Here is a 21274-nt window from a genome sequence, read left to right as displayed (position 1 = left end):
CAGGGTCCGAGTACCCCCTCTGTGCATGGTTCCGGTCGGGTCTCCGGTGTTGGTACTGGCAGGCTCCAACCCTGCTCCGGTCCTCCTCGGTTCTGCCGAGCCGTCTTCCCATCTTCTGCTGATGGAGACCACTGCCTGCCACCTAGCCAAGGTACCAGGGCTCCGACCCTGGCACCGTTCAACTTGGACTTCTCCTCTGCTGGAGCTACACCTAGCTCCAGCCCACACACCTCTTCACTTGAACTACAGACTTAAACTGTTTGTTTTACCGCCCCGGGCTGTCTAGACCCCTAGGTGGGCGTTTCTTAACCGCCTGATCGCGCCCACTGGTGTGCCTGTCTTGCCCTGAGGGGGGTGACTAGGGTTTCAGGTCGGCTGTATGTAACCTAGGTGAGGGATAGTGTTATGCGGGGGCCTATGTGTGACTTCCTTGGTTTTGCCAGGGCATTGACATGCACCCTCCTCAGGATGACATATCAGCAATAGATGAATTTATCAATATGATTTAGAGTGATCTTAAAATGCTTCAGTTCTCACAAGAGTCCTCCCGCTTTACTGATAGTCGAGAGGAGAATCTTGCAATTAACGATCTGGGTCAGGACCGCCACATTGTGATTAAGCCATCTGACAAAAGGGGCAATGTGTTGGTCTCGGATGCAGAAAAAATATTGCAAGATGTGTTTGGACCTCCTATTGAATAGGGAGGGGTATGCTGTACTACAAAATAATCCGATGAACTTGTTCGTCAATTAATTAAAGTCCATCTTGGAAATAGGTCTCCAAAAAAAACTGATTGATAAGAATGAGTACTATTATATACGGCCTTCATGCCACTGTGGATACCGCGCGTTCATGCCATCCCACACAGGCATCACACATCGCTAATGTGCAACTCAAGAAGGTCCAGTGGGACCAAAAACGTTTTTTATGCACATTTGAAAAAACACACGTTGCAGTCAATCTGGGAGTGCCTTCTTTCTATTTTAAGGACTTGAAGAAAATGACTGCGGAGGCGGCACGTGCGCAGATTGACGTGATGGACTTGAAGAAAATGGCCGTAGAGTCCTATCTGTGCACACACCTCCTCCATGTCCATTTTCTTGAAGTCAATCTCGTCAACCAGGGCAATTCAATGGAGCCCACAATCAGCCGACATATCAATGGCATCTGCCACCACGACACCTCCAAGCCGACAGGATTGCCGATCCCTCATCGACTGACCCTCCTGAGCCACGACACACCCTCTTTCGAGCCAGCAGCATTGCTGAACCTGCCTCTTGTGACCCTCCTGAGAAGCTCCACCACCGCCGCTCCCCCCTGGTGCGATATTATAAGAGCACTAGGGTTATGAGATGGACCCTCATTTTAACATTAAAAATTATTTTTTCCTATTTTCCTCCTCTAAATTTGGGGTACGTCTTATAATCCGGTGTGTCTAATAAAACGAAAAATTTGGTATTTGCATCCTCTGTTCCTCTATTTTATTTTGCATACACTATAGTATTATATTGCTTATACACTTTATTCTCCACAAAATTATACAGTATTGGCACTTTATATTTTGCATTTACTAGACTCTACTTGCATTATAGCATCATATAGTATTTGCACTTTATATTTTTCAGTGTCATAATATTTGCACTTTACAATTTGAAATCATCTATTTGCACTGTGGTATCCTATAGCATCTCCACTTTATACTCTATATTATTATTTAATATCTGCATTTTATGTTACATCTACTGTAGTATGCATGTTCTGTATATTATATGCTGCTAATTTCATATAATTATATGTTGAAGCTATTTATATGTTCTCTGAACCTATGGATATTACATGTATAATTAATATCAGGTTGTTTGTATATATGGGCAGTATCTTTGTACTTTTTTGTGTTGTGGTCCATAGTGGAGCTTCTGCTTTTTATTTCGAGGTTCTATATTTTAATATATAACTAATAAACTAGATTTTATTATTTGTAAAGCTACCTGCATCATCTTATCTATGTTAGAGCAGACTGCAGCCATAGCTTGATCGGAAGGAAGTACAGAAGCTGTTTTCCGATCACGCATCGGGACATATACAGCTGGCTTGACTGTGTACTGCCCCAGCGCCAGCAGCCGGGCTGCTGCTCGGATCTGGATCCGCGGTGGCTCGAGGGATCTCCGGACCCGGGAGGGGCCGCGCGGACACTCGAAATGAAAGGGGGGTTTTTACAAGGGATTTTGTTATTAGAGTTCGTGACGCCACCCACGGTGTGTGGTAATGTATGATATCACCGCGGCTGTGGAGAGCGCCCGGTGGCGATGGTATGGCAGCTAGGTGTTTAAAGCCTCCGTGGGTAGGGGAGAGTGCCCCGAGGCTTGGTGGTGGTGAGAGGGGAGCGCCGTTGGGGGAGGAAAGGGTCACTGCGTACTCACTCGGTCCAGTAACGCTGACACCGACAACTTGTAAACCAGAATTCTTAGCACCGCTGTAGCAGGGAGGGAGCACGCTGGGATCCCGTGCCCGATGGTGTTGCTTGTTAGCCTGTGATCTTTTCCTTGGCACTTTCTTTACTGGTTGGCCCCTGTAGTGTGAAACTAGTTGGGTTCCGCTCACCCGTATGGCTAACGGAGTGAGCCTGCTCTCAGGGTTCACGCTTGGTATTTTCTGGACTGTGTATTGGGAAAGTCCTATCCCCCTCGTTGCGCTAGTACCCCGATTTTGGAGCGGGTGGAGAACGAATCATGAAATCTTCGCCCTCATCGGGTAAATTACCAGGACGCTTGAAGCTGCTTCCCGGTCTAGGGTCCACGTACTCCGCCGTGCCCTGGCCCCTGCCCGGAGATGGCTCAAGGCCGCCAGCTGCCCTGTTCGGCAGTTCCATGCCCCTTGACACGATCCCCTGCGACCGGGGTTCCAGCTCCTACCAGGCCCAGACCAACGTCTGCCACCTAGTAACTGAGGAGCCCAGCTCCTAACCTCCTCCAACAACTTGCGACTTCTCCTCATGAGAGTCACCACTTGACTGACTATTCCTGACACTCCTGACCCTCCCTAACCAACCCCCCAAGTGGGTGGCCCTATTCCCTTCAGGCTACCCATTGGTGTGTCTGGTGGGTGGTAGTGCATTGTGTTTCTAGGATTTTTGATTGGCTCGTTCTTAGCAACACCAGAGGCCAGGGACCCGTAACCAAGGAGAAGATGGATACCATGCAGAAGGGCACAATGTCCTGTGATGACCTGATAGGCCAGGGTGTCACAACTGCAATATTGTAGAGGCTTCACCTTGCACCCCTATCTACATTCCCATCCCCACCCATTACCCGGTTTCCCTCCCACAAAAGACAGACAACCGTTTTGGATTAACATGGCCAAATCGGACTTTATTATAACAAAAACACAATAAATTAACATAAAAGGTGAGAAGGTTCTTGGAGCTCCAAAAATCCGGTGGAAACCACTAATAACTGAAAACTATCCAGAATTGCCCCCAGCCGCAACCACAGGTTCGGGGGCACCACTATTGCTGGAAAACATTACCAACATCACCGACTCGCAGAGACCCCACCCTGAGAAGCCCCAAATCTGCCAGGCAATTTTACCAAGAACTGAACCAAAATGCGAGGTTACCATCAACCATATGTACCGCACTTCAACCACAATTTTGCCACCAACTCCAAGAACCTCCTCTCCTCCGCAGCGCTGAAATGACCCACTAACACTTCCCCCCCTTTTTTTAAATAAAAATAACCCATGTACACCCCCATTCATCAGGGAGGGACGGTGGGACCTCCAGCAGTGGTTCCTATCTGTTGATTTCAGGCCACCCCCTCTCCCTCACCTGATATATTCCCATACAACCCCTAACCACCCCCCTCTAACTTACCTCCCCTTAACCTCCTGACCCCAAACACTGACCAGCTTGCTCCGCTTTTAACCCCTTGCTTGCCATCCAAAGCAAAGTCATGGGTCATTCCGCCCATGGCTCTGCTTAGTGCTTCGTTATACCTTGAGAGGCACACTGACACTGCTGTAATTAGCCCCCCACATGTGCAAGATTTCCATGTGAATGGTGCTGCCTTGGATGGCATTATCTTTAAAGGCAAATAAAGAGAACATTTTTTAAAAAAAATGCAAATTATGATTTGGGCCCTATAGCTTCAATAATCTTTGCCCTTATTATCGTTTTGAGGAGTAATATTTAAGATCTACCTTTATCTTCAACTGAAAAATTGGTTCTCCATCTGTACACAAGGTGAAGGAAATTTGTAAAAATGTCTTTCCAACAGGAATATCTGTATTATGGACCCCCACTCCGCAGGTCTGAATTCACATCTGTTGTCTCTTCTGAACAAGCCTGGATTCTACCACAGAAATGGTTTACAATCTCTTTGAACTGATTACTACCTCAATTCTCATCCTATATATCATATCAGCCTACAAAACCTGTATAGCTACGTGCTCTGCGCACCTGGAGAGCCAACGCTTTGACAATCTGTATATCTCTTCCGTTGTATTCACTGTGGGTTTTTTTGCTAGAACTTGTTATATTACTCCCTATTCCACAGTTGACTACATTTCATTACTGTTTATTAATCAAAAAACTTGAGAAATGTATTATTCCATTGCATCCCCTGAGTAGGTATCCTCCGGCACTTCAGGTCTAATAAATACTTTGTATAAAGTAATGTGATTGATGATTTTTGAACCGCGCTGCTAAGTAATAATTGTGCAGAAATGACAAGTCTGGTCTTGTGCGTACAAGCAGGGGCATGTTAGGTCATATTGTGGTTTGCATATTGCGCAGGGCTAAAAGTGTTTGCAGAACCATAATTAACACTAAATAAGAGCTAAATTAAATGATTTATGTAGACGCGTGCATGAAGAAGAAATCGCTTATTAGAAAATAACATGGTGCACTTTATAGTAATTCCACTTTAAGCAGAATTTTAGTTCACAAGATATTTTGGCTAGTCACGGATCTTCTCGGATAGTCGCAGAGCTGTAGGATGCTAGATCTCTTTCACTTAGTGGGGAAGCTCTTTTACACTGTGTGCACAATTATTAGGAAGGTATTTTGACCATATCATAATTTTATACAGATTTTCAAACTCCAAGCTGTATACACTTGAATGCTTATTGGCTGAAGCAGATCAGGTGATGTGTATTTGTGTAATGAGGGAGGATATGACCTAAGGAAACAACAGCATAGTATCGAGGACTGGAAGTGACTGGGCATGACCACCCTGAGATAGTAGGCGAAACTGAGACAGTGGACTGGATTGCCCGGAGTGAGTGGGCGGGAGCGGAGATAGTTGGCCTAAGTCCACGTCGTCATAGAGTTATTTATAATAGAAGCGGGGATCTGGGAGGTAAAACCCCTAGGCAGGGGAGGTGCAGAGGGTCGAAGCCCCTCTGCATAATTAATATAATTATTCAGGGGGAACTTGTAGTGTCAGGGACCAGAAGTGACTGGGCGTGACCAACCAGATATAGTGGACGAAGCTGAGTCAGTGGGCTGAATTGCCCAGAGTTAGAGAGCGGGAGTGAAGATAGTGGGCGTGTGTCCACGTGGTCATAGAGTTGTTTATAATAGAAGCTGGGGAGGTGCAGAGGATTGAAGCCCGCCTGCCTTTTTATATTAATTATGCAGGAGGGGTTTTGCCCCCCCCCCACATCTGCCTTCCACGAGGTCTAACCCCCAGAACGAGCTCCATGACCACATGAGCTTAAAAATTAATGTTTATTCCACTGCGCCATAAAAGGAAATGCCGGGGCACCTAATCTGGTCATGCCCAACCTATCTCCACTCCCACCCATTAACCCTTGCCCACTGCCCACTGTTCTTCTGGTCCCTGATACTACAAGTATGCCGGAAACAGAAATGGCCTCGCTTTGGGTCTCAGAAAATGGCGACAAAAGCACCATTTTTTTTTTTTTACAAACTTCTGAATTTGTTTTCATCACTTAAATAAAAGTAAATCTATACATATTTGGTGTCTACGAACTCGTACTGACCTGGGGAATCATAATACCAGCTTAGTTTTTCCATATAGTGAACATGGATAATACAAAAACTATTGTGGAATTGCACTCTTTTTGCAATTTCACAGCAATGTTTTTTGTTTTTTTTTTTCCATTTTTTAATACAATATGTGGTAGCATGAATGGTGTCATTCAAAAGTCCAACTCGTCCAGCAAAAAATCAAGTTCTTATATCGCTATATTGATGGAAAAATAAAAATGTTATGGCTCTTGGAAGAAGGGAAGGAAAAAAATGGAAAATTACAAGGTGGTGAAGGAGTTAATAAAAGCTTTTACATAAATCCGATAAAAGGAAGTGTGAGAGGAATAAAAAAAAAAAAAAACACACAACTTATTGAAACCAGTTGTTCAGATGAGATCGTATCTACCCCAACATTCTATTTTAAATATTTTCTGACAACCAAATAGCCAGGTCATTCCCCTTACTGAATAATATCCATCATGTCAATTGGCAATGGAAAACCTTGAGGCAATTGTTATCATGTGAAATCATGTTTTCCATTTTCATAACATGGTTAACCTCTCTCACACATTCACCCAAAGTGGAGTTTTTTTGAATTTCCAATGACGTGGAATAATGGACTTAACTGTAATAATAGGCGAACCCAAACTGTTTTTAACGCGTTTCGGGGTCCATATGCGTTCTTGATGTGTTTTTGATGTGTTTTTCTGCCAGGTCATACATATTTGGTGCAAACATTTCTGCAACCAAAAACTCAACGTGGGCACATAACCTAATCCGGTAATCTGGCATTCAGTTCAATGAGTTCACCTGAAGTGAGATCACTGAGTTTGATGAGTTCTCCTGAGGTCACAGCTGGTAGTTCCACAGTACCCCAGTTGTGACCTCAGGTGAACTCACCTCAGGTGAATTCATTCAATGGAATGCCAGATTACCAGATTAGGGTATGTGCATACCTTAAGCACTTGGTTACAGAAATTTCTGCACCAAATCTGTATCTCCTGGCAGAAAAACGCACCAAAAGCGGATTGTGTTTTTGATGTGTTTTCTATGAATTTTTCTGCAAGGAGATGCAAATTTGATGCAAAAAATTCTGCAATCAAATACTGAATGTGCACAGATAGATTAATCTGGTAGGCCGGCATTGAGTTCAATGAGTTCACCTGAGGTGAGTTCAATGAGTTCACCTCAGGTGAACTCAATGACATCACCTCTCTCACAGCTGTGGCTCCGTCAGTGTGTTCTAGACGCCACAGTGATTGGTCCTGTTTTCTAATGTGACTGCGCACTGCAACCTTAGGATGTAGCAGAGCCGTGATCGTTGTGGGATGTCATGGTGTGGATTACATCAGAACTGCAGGAGTGTTTTGGGGGTTAATAAATTAGAGAAAGAAGGTTTTATGTTGTTTTTTTTAAATAAAGGATTTTTCTCTGTGTTTTGTGTTTATTTCTTTTTACTTACACAATTAGTAATGGGGGTCACGTAAATTTCTCTCCCATTACTAAACCAGGGCTTCGTGGTAGCTGTGATTTTGTGACAAATCATAGCTGTCAATAACCCCTTAAATTACCCCAATTACCACCGCTCCAGGATGTGCCAGGTAAGTGCCAGGATTGGCGTCAAATCTGGGATGGCTGTGGGCTGCTATTTTTAGGCTGGGGAGGGCCCAATAACTGTGGGCCTCTCCAACCTGAAAATATCAACACATAGTTGTCACCGTTTTATCATGGCTGGTATCAAAATTGGGGGAAACTGCACAGCATTATTTTAAATTATTTGAATGTTTTAAAAAAGTCGCTTGGGGTACCTTTTATTTTGATACACAACCAAGATGAAGCACACAACTGGGGGTTACAGCCTCCAGCTGTCTGCTATATCTGCCAAAATAAGGGGGACACAACGCCATTTTTTCCAATTATATATTTATATTTTTACACTCCACTTCGGGGACTCAGACAGTTAGTGGGAGAACAACCAATCACAGATGCTGGAACAGAGGGTGGGTGCGGAAGCAGAACTGCAACCGATCACAGACAGTGTTACAGAGTGTGCGTGGGGAAAGCAGTGCATATTTATGAACTTTAATGATTAGACTAGGAAGCAGTGTGACAGCCACAGGGAAACTCCATAAATATAATTCTCCTGCTTTAATTCCCAGAAATCAACTGTGAGTTAGATATGTATCCAGGCATCATCTTCCTCATGCTGTTCCCATTCAGTTTCAGCAGTTTTCCATCCATGGCAGCATTTTACAGTCTTCCCAGCCCTACTTCCAAGGTCTTCCAGAAAATTATCCCATTGACTTGCATTAGGTTCGGTATTATTCGGTACGAATACACGAATAATAGAAATTATTTGGCACAAAGAAGCCAAACCCAAATATTTGATTATTGGCCCATCTCTAATCAATAGGCATTGCCTATTGAAGCTGCTTATGTGAAGCTTTGTCCTGAGCCCTATTCTACATATATACTTTGAGCATGAAAAGGCCTAAATGACAGAGGTGTATAATGAGGAGGGATGTGATTGTGATCTTCAGAAATTGCTTAGAAGGTTGCATGGTCTTGTGAGATAAACATCTCAAAGTTAGCAGTGGTACTGTTTTACTGAGTGATATTGAGTCATCACAGGTGGAGATGAAAAGCTAACTCAAAAACTCCTACCGTGTTTCCCCGAAAGTAAGGCCCTGTCTTACATTAATTTTACCCCCAAAAGTCCCACCCTGCCTTACTTTCGGGGGAGGCCTTACATTGGAAAAAAAATGACAATCCTCCCCCCTGCAGCCTCCCCATTGTTTGGGATCAGGCATCCACCCCTTCCTCCCCCCTGCAGCCTCCCCATTGTTTGGGATCAGGCATCCACCCCTTCCTCCCCCCTGCAGCCTCCCCATTGTTTGGGATCAGGCATCCACCCCTTCCTCCCCCCTGCAGCCTCCCCATTGTTTGGGATCAGGCATCCACCCCATCCTCCCCCCTGCAGCCTCCCCATACAGTGGTTCTGCCCCCCACTCTGCCACCACACACACTGACACATACGGTACCGGTACAGCCCCACACGGCACCCACACATATCGTACCGGTACCGTACACACACACACACACACACACTGACACATACAGCCCCATACAGCACCCATACACATACCGTACACACACACACACACACACACACACACACACACACACACACACACAGACACAGTTTCGGAACTTACCGTTACTTGTGCCGGGCTGACGATTCGGATGCCGGGGACGCTGGACCAATCGGAGCGAGCCTGCAGGCGGTGACGTCGCGGCTGATTTCGGCCAATCAGCTGCGAGCCGGCTGATTCGGCCAATCAGCTGCGAGCCGGCTGACTGGCCAATCGCAGCTCGAGCTGAGGGCCAATCAGCTGCGAGCCGGCTGACTGGCCAATCACAGCTCGAGCTGATGGCCAGCAGGGAGCCTTGCGGGGGCCATTCACCGGAGGCGGACCACGGGTGGCACGAGACTGGAGAAGGCCTGGATGGAGCGAGGGAACAGCGGTAAGTTCCTGTACTTTCCCCAGGGACCCCCACCCATAGGCGGCCTTACATTCCCCGGCCCCCCCCCGCTACCCTGCCTTACAATCGGGGGGTGCCCTACATTGGCGGACCCCCCCGAAACCCCCACCCTGCCTTACTTTCGGGGGGGTCCTACTTTCGGGGAAACACGGTATCAGATAAGCTAACTTGTGGAGGAAGGAAGCTTGCAAGTCTACTGTGTATACTGCCATTGAAGCTGAGAACACTGAGACCATAACTTGAAGTTTTGTTTGGTACTATATAGTATTAACTCAGCCGCAACCGTGAGGATACCAGGGTAGAATTACTGTAGTGTGGACCTCAGTCCAAAAAGTGGCCCGGCAGTAGGATTTGGTTGATCCACCAGCATACCTATTGATCCAATGGTAAGTCGAGGTTCTAAAACCAGAATTGGCCTCTAATACAAAAGCAGAGGAAAAAAAATACTTACCAAGTATCTTTCTTAAAGCTGATGCCCTGTGCTTTTTAGGAATGCAAAAATGGGTTCACAATGTTCCTAAAATTTAAACAAAACCCCCAAAAACAAACATATTGCTGCCAGTGTCCTCACTGTGATTTCTTGATTTCCTCTTCCTACAGGGGGTGTAAGGCAGGTGACCACTGCAACCAATTAGTGGCCACTGAGTCTCTCCATCGATTATATTTGGTCCAAGCAAGGAGAAAGAGCTAGAAAACTGTTTAATCCAGCTCAAACACAACAGTACTGCAATCAATAGAGGCCACCAATTTGTCTCACCGCTTGCCTGTATAGATGAGGGGTAGGGGACCAGTAAGTGGATATGTTGTTTTATTAATTTAATATTATTTTAAAACCACCATAGGCCAAAGTTTATGTGTCGTTCCAGCAGCGGATCGAACCGCTCGGATCCGGGGGTAGTATCCGTTCGTGGCTTGAGGTTCTCCGGACCCGGGGGCTTAGGGGCCACACTCTAAAGTAAAAGGGGATATTTACAGGGGAGCTATAGTTCGTGATGCCACCCGTGGTGTGCGGTAACTGGGGATACCGCTGCTGCCGTTGGGAGTACCCGGGGTGATGGAAGGGGGCAGCCAGGTGTCGTTGCCCTCCACGGGTAAGGGTAGGCCCCGGGACTCTGGATGGTGCTATTGGTGCCGTGAAGGCAAAATCACTCAGGTACTCAGTCAATAAGCAGACACTGACAACCGGGTAAACCAAGTCTCTGGTGCCGCTGCTGTTCAAGTGGAGCTCGCTCGGGTCCCGTCCCCTGCAGTGCTGCCTGGTGATCCATGATGTGACTTGCCTCCTGGTACAAAGTGTAAATTCACCATAGTGGCCCAGTAGTCTGGAACTTGCTGGGCCCCGCTCCCCACTATGGCTAAGTGTGCGAGCTTGCTCTCAGGGCTCACGCTCGGGATTTTAGTGGGCCGCTTGTATGGAAGGCCCTATCCCCCTCGTTGCGCTAGTGCCCCGATTCTGGAGCTGGTGGGAACAGTCTATAAAGGCTCCGTTCTCTGCAGGCTAATTGCCGGGTTGCCTGAAGCTTCTCCCCGACCTAGGGTCCGTGTACCCCGCCGTGCTTTTGGTCCCGGACCGGTGATAGGACCAGGCTGCTGATCGTCCTCTCTGACACGTCCCAGGCACCTAGCCTCAATTCCCTGCGACCGGGGGTCCGACTCCTCTAGGTCCAGACCACCGTCTGCAACCTAATAAGCTTCTGCTGGGAGCCACTACTCCCAACCTCCTTCACCTTACTCCTCCACTTCTCAACTCTTCTTCACTACTCCTCAACACTCCTCACCCCCCTTTCTGACCCCTAGGTGGGCGACCCTATTCCGCTCAAGCCGCCCACTGGTGTGCCTGGTGGGTGTGGTGCAGGGTGTATCTAGGATTTGATTTGCTGTTAAAGGCAACACTGCATGATAGGGACCCAGAAGGATGAGGGACTTGGATACTGCACTTAAGAGAAAGAGCGTACAGCACCCTGTGACGACCTGATAGTCCAGGGGAGTCAAATTCCCCTTTGGTTAAACGTAGCTCATCCTCGAGCTACAGGACATCCAGAGGTTCATTTTGTAACTAGGAAAAAAACAGAAGAAATAACATTTTATTAACAAGTTCTCTTCCCTCACAGGAGAGACACATCACTTAAATGTTGCATTAACTTTAGAGTTCATCTTATTAAGTAACGATGGAATGCTACCAGTTGTTAGTAGCGGAGGCTCAACCTGCTCTGTTTCAGCCTCTTCCTGCAAAACAAGAATGCTGCGGAGACATCATCACATGTTTCTCAACGCGAAGGGCAGTCTCCAGTCAAGGAAACCGCCTATGATGGTGTCTCCGCGGTGTTGGATGTTGATCTTCCCGAGGTCAACCATCTTTACCTATGTAGTCTTCTACTAGGCATTGCTCCCACTAGCCAGTTTCCTACTGAACACTGATGAGGGGCAAATACCCCAAAACAGCTGTCTGTGGATGGATACCATGTTTTGGTATAGGCGGTTTCCTTGACTGGAGACTGCCCTTCCCGTGGTTGTTCCTTCCCGGTGAAAGACCTGGCTAGTTTTCCTGCCAGCGTTGAGAAACATGTGATGGTGTCTCCGTGGCATTCTTGTTTTGCATATTTTCCCAGGGGGCCTTGTTCTAGTGTCACTGCGTTGAGAAAAACGTGATGGTGTCTCCGCGGTGTTGGATGTTGATCTCTCCGAGGTCAACCATCTTTACCTATGCAGCCTCTTCCTGTGACAGTCCAGTCCCAATGTCCCAGATCCCATTAACCCACCACCAAAACAACCTGAACCACACTGGTAAACGAATTGGTTCCGTGACAGGGTTAAAGTCCCGGATTTAAAAGGACGACTCTGGTAGGCACAGGGGGTGTAACTTATTTACAATAGCACAAGTCCATGCTGGCCACAACCAGTCCCGCAGCCATGGTCCATTTTTACTCCTAATATACAGTACAGACCAAAGGTTTGGACACACATTCTTATTCAAAGAGTTTTCTTTATTTTCATGACTCTGAAAATTGTAGATTCACATTGAAGGCATCAAAACTATGAATTAACACATGTGGAATGAAATACTTAACAAAAAATTGTGAAACAACTGAAAATATGTCTTATATTCTAGGTTCTTCAAAGTAGCCACCTTTTGCTTTGATTACTGCTTTGCACACTCTTGGCATTCTCTTGATGAGCTTCAAGAGGTAGTCACCGGAAATGGTTTTCACTTCACAGGTGTGCCCTGTCAGGTTTAATAAGTGGGATTTCTTGCCCTATAAATGGGGTTGGGACCATCAGTTGTGTTGTGCAGAAGTCTGGTGGATACACAGCTGATAGTCCTACTGAATAGACTATTAAAATTTGTATTATGGCAAGAAAAAAGCAGCTAAGTAAATTAAAACGAGTGGCCATCATTACTTTAAGAAATGAAGATCAGTCAGTCCGAAAAATTGGGAAAACTTTGAAAGTGTCCCCAAGTGCAGTGGTAAAAATCATCAAACACTACAAAGAAACTGACTCACAAGAGGACCGCCCCAGGAAAGGAAGACCAAGAGTCACCTCTGCTGCGGAGGATAAGTTTATCTGAGTGACCAGCCTCAGAAATCGCAGGTTAACAGCAGCTCAGATTAGAGACCAGGTCAATGCCACACAGAGTTCTAGCAGCAGACACATCTCTAGAACAACTGTTAAGAGGAGACTTTGTGCAGCAGGCCTTCCTGGTAAAATAGCTGCTAGGAAACAACTGCTAAGGACAGTCAACAAGCAGAAGAGACTGGTTTGGGCTAAGGAACACAAGGAATGGACATTAGACCGGTCTGATGAGTCCAAATTTTAGATCTTTGGATCCAACCACCGTGTCTTTGTGCGACGCAGAAAAGGTGAACGGATGGACTCTACATGCCTGGTTCCCACCGTGAAGCATGGAGGAGGTGTGATGGTGTGGGGGTGCTTTGGTGGTGACACTGTTGGGGATTTACTCAAAATTGAAGGCATACTGAACCAGCATGGCTACCACAGCTTCTTGCAGCGGCATGCTATTCCATCCGGTTTGCATTTAGTTGGACCATCATTTATTTTTCAACAGGACAATGACCCTAAACACTTCTCCAGGCTGTGTAAGAGCTATTTGACTAAGAAGGAGAGTGATGGGGTGCTACGCCAGATGACCTGGCCTCCACACTCACCAGACCTGAACTCATTCAAGATGGTTTGGGGTGAGCTGGACTGAAAAGTGAAGGCAAAAGGCCAACAAGTGCTAAGCATCTCTGGGAACTCCTTCAAGACTGTTGGAAGACCATTTCCGGTGACTACCTCTTGAAGCTCATCAAAAGAATGCCAAGAGTGTGCAAAGCAGTAATCAAAGCAAAAGGTGGCTACTTTGAAGAACCTAGAATATAAGACATATTTTCAGTTGTTTCCCACTTTTTTGTTAAGTATTTCATTCCACATGTGTTAATTCATAGTTTTGATGCCTTCAGTGTGTATCTACAATTTTCAGAGTCATGAAAATAAAGAAAACTGTTTGAACGACAAGGTGTGTCCAAACATTTGGTCTGTACTGTGTATATATAAGAAACGGAGTCCATGCACCAGGTGCAAACATCATATAACTTTTCTCAATCAGGTGAAGTACTCTGTTGATTTAAAAACCGGTTATCATCATTTGCATATAAACACTACTTATTGTGGCTCAAGAAAAATAACAAAGTGTGAAAAATAACAAAGGAAAACACAGATACCTAACATTTTTACTTAGCCGGGTACTGCTATCATCACTCTCTATACCACAATGGGGGTTGACCAAAGTTAACCTGGGTTGACCTTCTCAATTCTGGACCCTCTTCTTCCCCCTGCAATGTGGCAATGATTCCTACAGATCCCTCGCCCTCAGTGGCAGGTGTGGCTGGTAGGACTCTACGTGTGCTTGGTAAGGTGCGGTAGTGGGTGCAATGTCAATAAGCCTTTCCTGTTCTGGTTCTTCCAAGGGTTATGGGAATGTCAACCCAGGGACTATCACTGCTCCATTCTGCATGGGCCAATATTCTGGAAAGTCACCTAGAATGGTACGGATCATTCTCTTCTTTCTTTCCACTACTGGAGGTTGGAGCTGGGGTTCATCTGCAACTTTTAGGAGCTCTGGACACTTCTTCAAGTGATTCGGAGAGACAGTAGATGTGGTTCTTCCCTGATCCTTGCTGATGAGGCAAGTCTTCTGGCTGTCAACGGATGGTTGTACCACATAAGGTTCCATCACCCATTGGTTATCCAATTTGTGCAACTTCCTTTTCCTGTTCAATACCATCTCACCCAGTGAGAAAGGGGGAGCTTTGGCCTGCTTGTTGAAGTTTTTCTCTTGCTTCTCTCTATTCCGATCCAAATTTTCTTCAACATACTTCTGAATCTACTTATACTGGATCTGGCGACGTGAGTCCCCATCCTCTTCGGACGAGTACACCTCAGGCAGTTCAACCTCCATCTCCAAATCCACCGGGAGTCTCCCAGGTCTGGCTCTCATCAGGTAAGCGGGTGCACATTATGTGGATCCCACAGGAATGTTATTGTAGATGTCAACAAGATCTGGCAATCTTTCAGGCCACTGGTTCCTCTTCTCAAGTGGCAGAGTCTTCAGCAAGTTAATCACCAAGTGGTTCATCTTTCGCACATCCCATTTGTCTGCGCATGGTAGGGTGTAGTGCGTATCTTTTTGCACCCATATAAGCTACAGAATTCCTGGATGATTTCAGCCTCAAACGCTGTACCTTGATCCGTGAGGACCCGATCTGGATATCCATGCGGCCTGCAGAAGTGCACTTGGAATGCCTTGGTCGCTGTGCTGGCAGTTAGATCTTTCACTGGTACCACCACCAGGAAACGGAAGTAGTGGTCCACCATCGTGAGTGCGTAGGTGTAACCACTCCTGCTTGGGGTTAGCTTGACATGATCCAAAGCTACAATCTCCAGGGGTTGTTTGGTGACTACTGGCTGGAGTGGTGCTCACTGGCTGGTGCCATCTTGCCTCCTCAAGGCGCAAAGACCACAGTTCCTGCACCAGGCTTCTATGGAATCCCTCATCCCAATCCAGTAAAACCGACTTCTTAGCGATATCTCCAGCTTCTTCCATCCAAAGTGCCCCGCTCTGTCGTGGTACGCTTCCAGGACTACCGGGACATACGCTTTAGGTATCACTATCTGGCAGATTCTTTCATGCGTTTTGGGATTGGTCAGACTCCTGCATAACTTGCCTTGGTGGAGGTATAGCTGACTCCTATCCTGCCATTGCTTCTTAGCTTCTTCTGGGGCGCCTGGTTCAAGACAGGAGCCAGCTCGGGCAAACAGTGTTTTAACCAGTATAGTTGCGGGATCACCATCCTGGGCTTCTTGCCAACCGTGATGGGGTAACGGATTGAAGGTTGCCTCCTGCTGATTGCTATGGGACAGAGGCCGCACTACGCTAGCGAATCGATGGAAGGCAGGTAATTCGATCTCCTCCAAGTCATCCTCATCCTTCCCATCATCAGCCAGATGGGGCATTCTGGATAGTGCATCCGCATTGGTGTTCTTGCAACCAGCCCTGTATTTTATGGTGAAATCATAATTCACCGATCTTGCAACCCAATGCTGTTCTAACGCTCCGACCTTCGCCATATCCAGATGGGTCAGTGGATTATTATCCGTGTACACGGTAAATTTTGTGGAAGCCAGGTAGTGCTTGAATCTCTCGGTTACTGCCCACACGAGTGCCAAGAACTCCAGCTTGAAAGAACTATAGTTCTCTGTGTTCCTTTCTGTAGGCCTCAGCTTCCTGCTGGCATAGGCGATTACTTTTTCTTTGCCTTTCTGCACCTGGGACCGGACCACTCCTAACCCTATGTTGCTAGCATCCGTGTACAGTATGAACGGGAGACCGTAGTTGGGATACGCAAGGATCTCATCCCCTGTCAGAGCTGACATCATTTGCTCAAAGGAATCTTCTTGTTCCTTACCCCACTGGAATGGAAGGCCAGAGGGCTTGCCATGCTTGGGTCCCCTCAGGAGAACTTGTAAGGGGGCTGCCATCTTGGTGTAACCTTTGACGAACCTCCGGTAGTACCCCATCAGGCCCAGGAACTGCCGCACTTATCTGACAGTATTGGGCCTTGGCCAGTTCTGGATGGCCGTGATCTTCTCAGGATCTGATGCCACGCCCTCGGCGCTGACCACATGCCCCAGGTACTGGACCTTAGGTTTCAGTAGGTGACATTTAGATGCTTTTAGCTTCATTCCATACCTGGATAGGGCTTTGAATACTTCCGCCAGGTGTTCCAGATGCACTTCATATGTCCTAGAGTATACAATGACGTCATCTAAATAGAGCAGGACAGTTTCGAAGTTGCAGTGACCCAAGCAGAACTCCATGAGTCTCTGGAACGTTCCTGGTGCAGTACACAGCCCGAACGGCATACTAATGATCTCACAGAGTCCCATCGGGGTAGTGAAGGCGGTCTTCTCACGGTCCTCTATAGCAACAGACACTTGCCAGTATCCACTAGTAAGATCAAGAGTAGAGAAATAAGTGGCAGACTTCAGAGCAGCTAACGATTCCTCAATTCGGGGTAAGGGATAGGCATCCTTATGTGTGGTCTTGTTGATTTGTCTGTAATCCACACACATCCTCATAGTGCCATCTTTCTTTTTCACTAGAACCAGGGGGGCTGCCCAGGGGCTGCAGCTATCACGGATGACCCCAGCCTCTTCCATGTTTCTGAGCATGTCTTTAGCACACTGATAGTGGGTAGGTGGTATGGGCCTATATCTCTCTTTGATGGGTGGATGAGCGCATGTGGGTATGTGGTCTTGTACCCTTCTTATCCGCCCAAAGTCAAGTGGATGCTTGCTAAAGACCTGCTCATACGTTTGCACAACCCTGTAGACCCCCTGTTTGTGATGTGAAGGTGTAGAGTCTGTGCCCACATGACACTGCTGGCACCACTTCTCCGTCCCTGGGAACTGTCACTGGAGGACTGATCTGATGTGTTTGGGGAATTCACTGCATGGAGGGAATCTGTGTTCACTGAAAACAGTTTGGCAATTGTGGCATACCTGGGCAATGTAACCTCCTCTTCTCCGCAGTTCAACACTTGCACGGGCACCCTCCCCTTCCGGACATCGACTACACCTCTGGCCGTTAACACTGTGGGCCAATGCTCTGAGGGTAGGGGCTCTATCATTGCCTGGTAATCTTGTCCACAGGAGCCTACAGCTGCCCTACACCATATCATCATCTCGCTCCGCGGGGGCACTACAAGGGGGGCTACATCCATTACCCGTACACCACAAATTTCACCTCCAGATAGATTTACCTGTTGCCTCTGCAGGAGGGCTCGGATTTCACGTTGCAGAACTCTCTGTTGCCCTGCTCCTTCGGTCTCAGATAACTGTTGGAATAAAAACAACACTTCCCCCATACAGTTCTCAATGACATTTGTTCCTAAAATGATCTTAGGGTTCCGATCACTAGGGTCATTCTGCACAATTATGAGCCCTTGTCGCGCCAACTCTACCCGGCCTACCTTAATGGCCACCTCCTTGAACCCAATTTGAGTCACTGGTAACCTGTTGACGGCGTAAAAGGTAATGCTGTCATCTGGCGGGGTGAGTTCATCATCTAACCAAAATTTCTTATACAGTACATAGGGAATGGTTGTTACCTGGGAGCCGGTATGAAGAAGCGCAGAGGTCGGGATCCCATCCAGGGTGATGGAAACGATGGTCCGTCCCCCCACATACCGCTCTCACCAGTCTGCTGGGCCGTGGGAGTTTATTCCTGGGATTGGCCTTTGGCCCCAGGGGTTGCCCGTTTAAAGGACAGACTCTAGCGTGATGGCCAGTCTTATTACACTTGTAACAAACAAGGTGTCCATACCGGTCACTGTTCCGTCCTCTATACGTCGAGGTCCTCCCTCTCATCCAGGGGACGTCCTCTGGGCAGTCGGCTAGCTGAATCTTTCCCGCTGGCTTGGCCTTTGTCTTGAGCTGCATCGCCTCCAAGATCCTTGCGACGTCTCTGCTCAGCTGTTGCACTTGTGAAGACAGATCGTTGAATCCGCCTACAGGTACTACCGAAGATGTTGTTTCCAGCAATGCCAAGGCAGGGGGCTTCACCTGTAATGGAGAAGTGCCGGACTGCCAAGATAGAAGGGGAGAGTCAGCAGCCTCTAGGGGTTGCAGAGCTTTGATCGCCCGTTCTTTCAAAACAGTAAAGTCTAATGTAGGATGCTCCAGGGCTCACAGCCGGAGCTGCTTACGATCTTCCACTGACCCCAGGCCTTGCAGGAACTGCTCCACAAGCATCTTGTTCCCCTCCTGTTCACCAATGTCATTGATCAGTTTCAGAGTCCGTAACGCTCAGGGCGTAATCTCTGATGCTATCTTGAGGGCGCTGTTTGCAGCTGTAGAACCTTATTCTCAGCTCTGCTTCAGTGCGGGTCTCAAACGCAGCTCCCAGTTATTTGAAGATGGCGGGGACCGAGGTCTGGTCCTCATCAGTCCACGTTTCCACTTCCAACTCCGTGGCACCTGTCAGCTGACCGAGTACCACGGACGCTCGCTGTCGGCCTGTCAGGGCATACATATCAAGGATGGTACAAATCTTCCGCTTGAATCCCTGTAACACATGTGGTCGGCCGTCATACTGTTGGAGCCAGGCATCGCCAGGCATGTACAGCAAGGTGATCGGCATGATAGGTACGACTGCCTCGACCCCATGTGCCGCTGCTCCTGCGGCCGGAGCAGCGCCTCCTGCGCTCTCATTACCCTGGTCTGGTGGGAGTAGCGCCGCAACGCTTACATCGTCCGGTGCGGACATCTTTACGCTCCCCCTTGGTTTTCGCTAGCCAGTCCCTTCTGCGCTGGGGCCCTCTGGGAACTTTCGGATCAGGGCAGACTCTCAGGACAAGGGGCGGGACTTCGGTTTTGCGCGCTTTTGGTTGAGAAGACGGCGTTTTGGCGCCAACGATGGCAGAAAATGGCAGATAGTGGCGGGAAATGGTGGGAACGGGACTTTTGACACGCAGCTTTCAGATCTTAAGGCGCACGTCACCCAGGTTAGTGGGTCCTGTCCGAATCCTGTTCGTGTTGCCAAGTTTTTAGAGGGTGTGCCGCCCCAGCAGCAGGATCGAACCGCTCGGATCTGGAGTTAGTGTCCGTTTGTGGCTCGAGGGTCTCTGGACCCGGGGGTTTAGGGGCCATACTCTAAAGTAAAAGGGGATATTTACAGGGGAGTTATAGTTCGTGACTCCACCCATAGTGTGCAGTAACTGGGACTATTGGGTGCTGTGAAGGGAAAATCACTCAGGTACTCACTCAGTCAATAAGCAGACGCTGACAACCGGGTAAACCAAGTATCTGCTGGTGCCACTGCCGTTCAAGTGGAGCTCATCCGGGTCCCGTCCCCTGCAGTGCTGCCTGGTGATCCGTGACCTGCCTCCTGGCACAAAGTGTAAATTTACCGTAGTGGTCCAGTAGTCTGGAACTTGCTGGGCCCCGCTCCCCACTATGGCTAAGTGTGGGAGCTTGCTCTCAGGGCTCACACTCGGGATTTTAGTGGGCTGCTTGTATGGAAGGCCCTAGCCCCCTAGTTGCGCTAGTGCCTCGATTCTGGAGCTGGTGGGAACAGTCCATAAAGGCTCCGTTCTCCGCAGGCTAATTGCCGGATTGCCTGAAGCTTCTAGCCGACCTAGGGTCCATGTACCCCGCCGTGCCTTCTGTCGTGGACCGGTGATAGGACCAGCCTGCTGACCATGCTCTCTGACAGGTCCCAGGCACCTAGCCTCAATCCCCTGCGACCGGGGGTCCGACTTCTCTAGGTCCAGACCATCGTCTGCAACCTAGTAAGCTTTTCCTGGAAGCCACTACTCCCAACTTCCTTCGAACTTAACCCCAATGTCACAGTTTAGCACTTGCCTAAGGTTAAATAACTGATGTATATGTATTTGCAGCATTTTTTTTTTCATTGTATATTATTTTATTGCTTCAATTATTATAAAATCATTTATTAACAATCAAAAATATATTTTTGTGCGTCTACAATTCCCATACAAACATACACATTTCTGTGGTCACAGACTACAATTCCATTCATCCTCCCTCTGAAATAATGCAGAATGCAGGTGACTAGTAACTCCTGAATGGTCATTTCAACAGATATTGAATAAATTAATAGCACGAGCAAATATAAAACAAAAACTATATTTGAACAGAGAAATGTGGTTTTTTTTCTCCACATACTGTATGAGCCACTTCTCCTGCCTACTGAACTAATCACCCACTATGAAAAACTTAAAATCCATCCTTCGCAAGAAGAGATGGAATGCCAGCTCACCAAGGAATTAAAATAAAGCTGTCTACTGAAGTTTATGGAGGGTAGAAGAGAGGAGATCAGTGAAGAGACAAATATGATGGTGCTTTTTAGTGTTTATCTTACAGCTTCATTACCCAATGCTGCTGTATTATGTTCTCCATGCTGCTGCGTTCTGCTTTATAATACTCTCCATGCTGCTTTGTGCCACTGTATAATACTCACGATACTGCTGCTGCTTCATGCTGCTATATAATGTTTTCCATGGTGCTGCTGCTTCATGCTGCTGTATAATGTTCTCGATGATGCTGCTGCTTCATGCTGCTGTATAATATTCTCCATGCTGCTGCTGCTTCATTCTGCCTTATAATACTCTCCATGTCGCTTCGTGCTGCTGTATAATACTCATCATGCTGCTGCTG

The sequence above is a fragment of the Anomaloglossus baeobatrachus genome, chromosome 3, assembly GCF_048569485.1.
Source record: "Anomaloglossus baeobatrachus isolate aAnoBae1 chromosome 3, aAnoBae1.hap1, whole genome shotgun sequence".
Taxonomy (NCBI): Eukaryota; Metazoa; Chordata; class Amphibia; order Anura; family Aromobatidae; genus Anomaloglossus; species Anomaloglossus baeobatrachus.
This window is presented reverse-complemented; position numbering follows the sequence as displayed.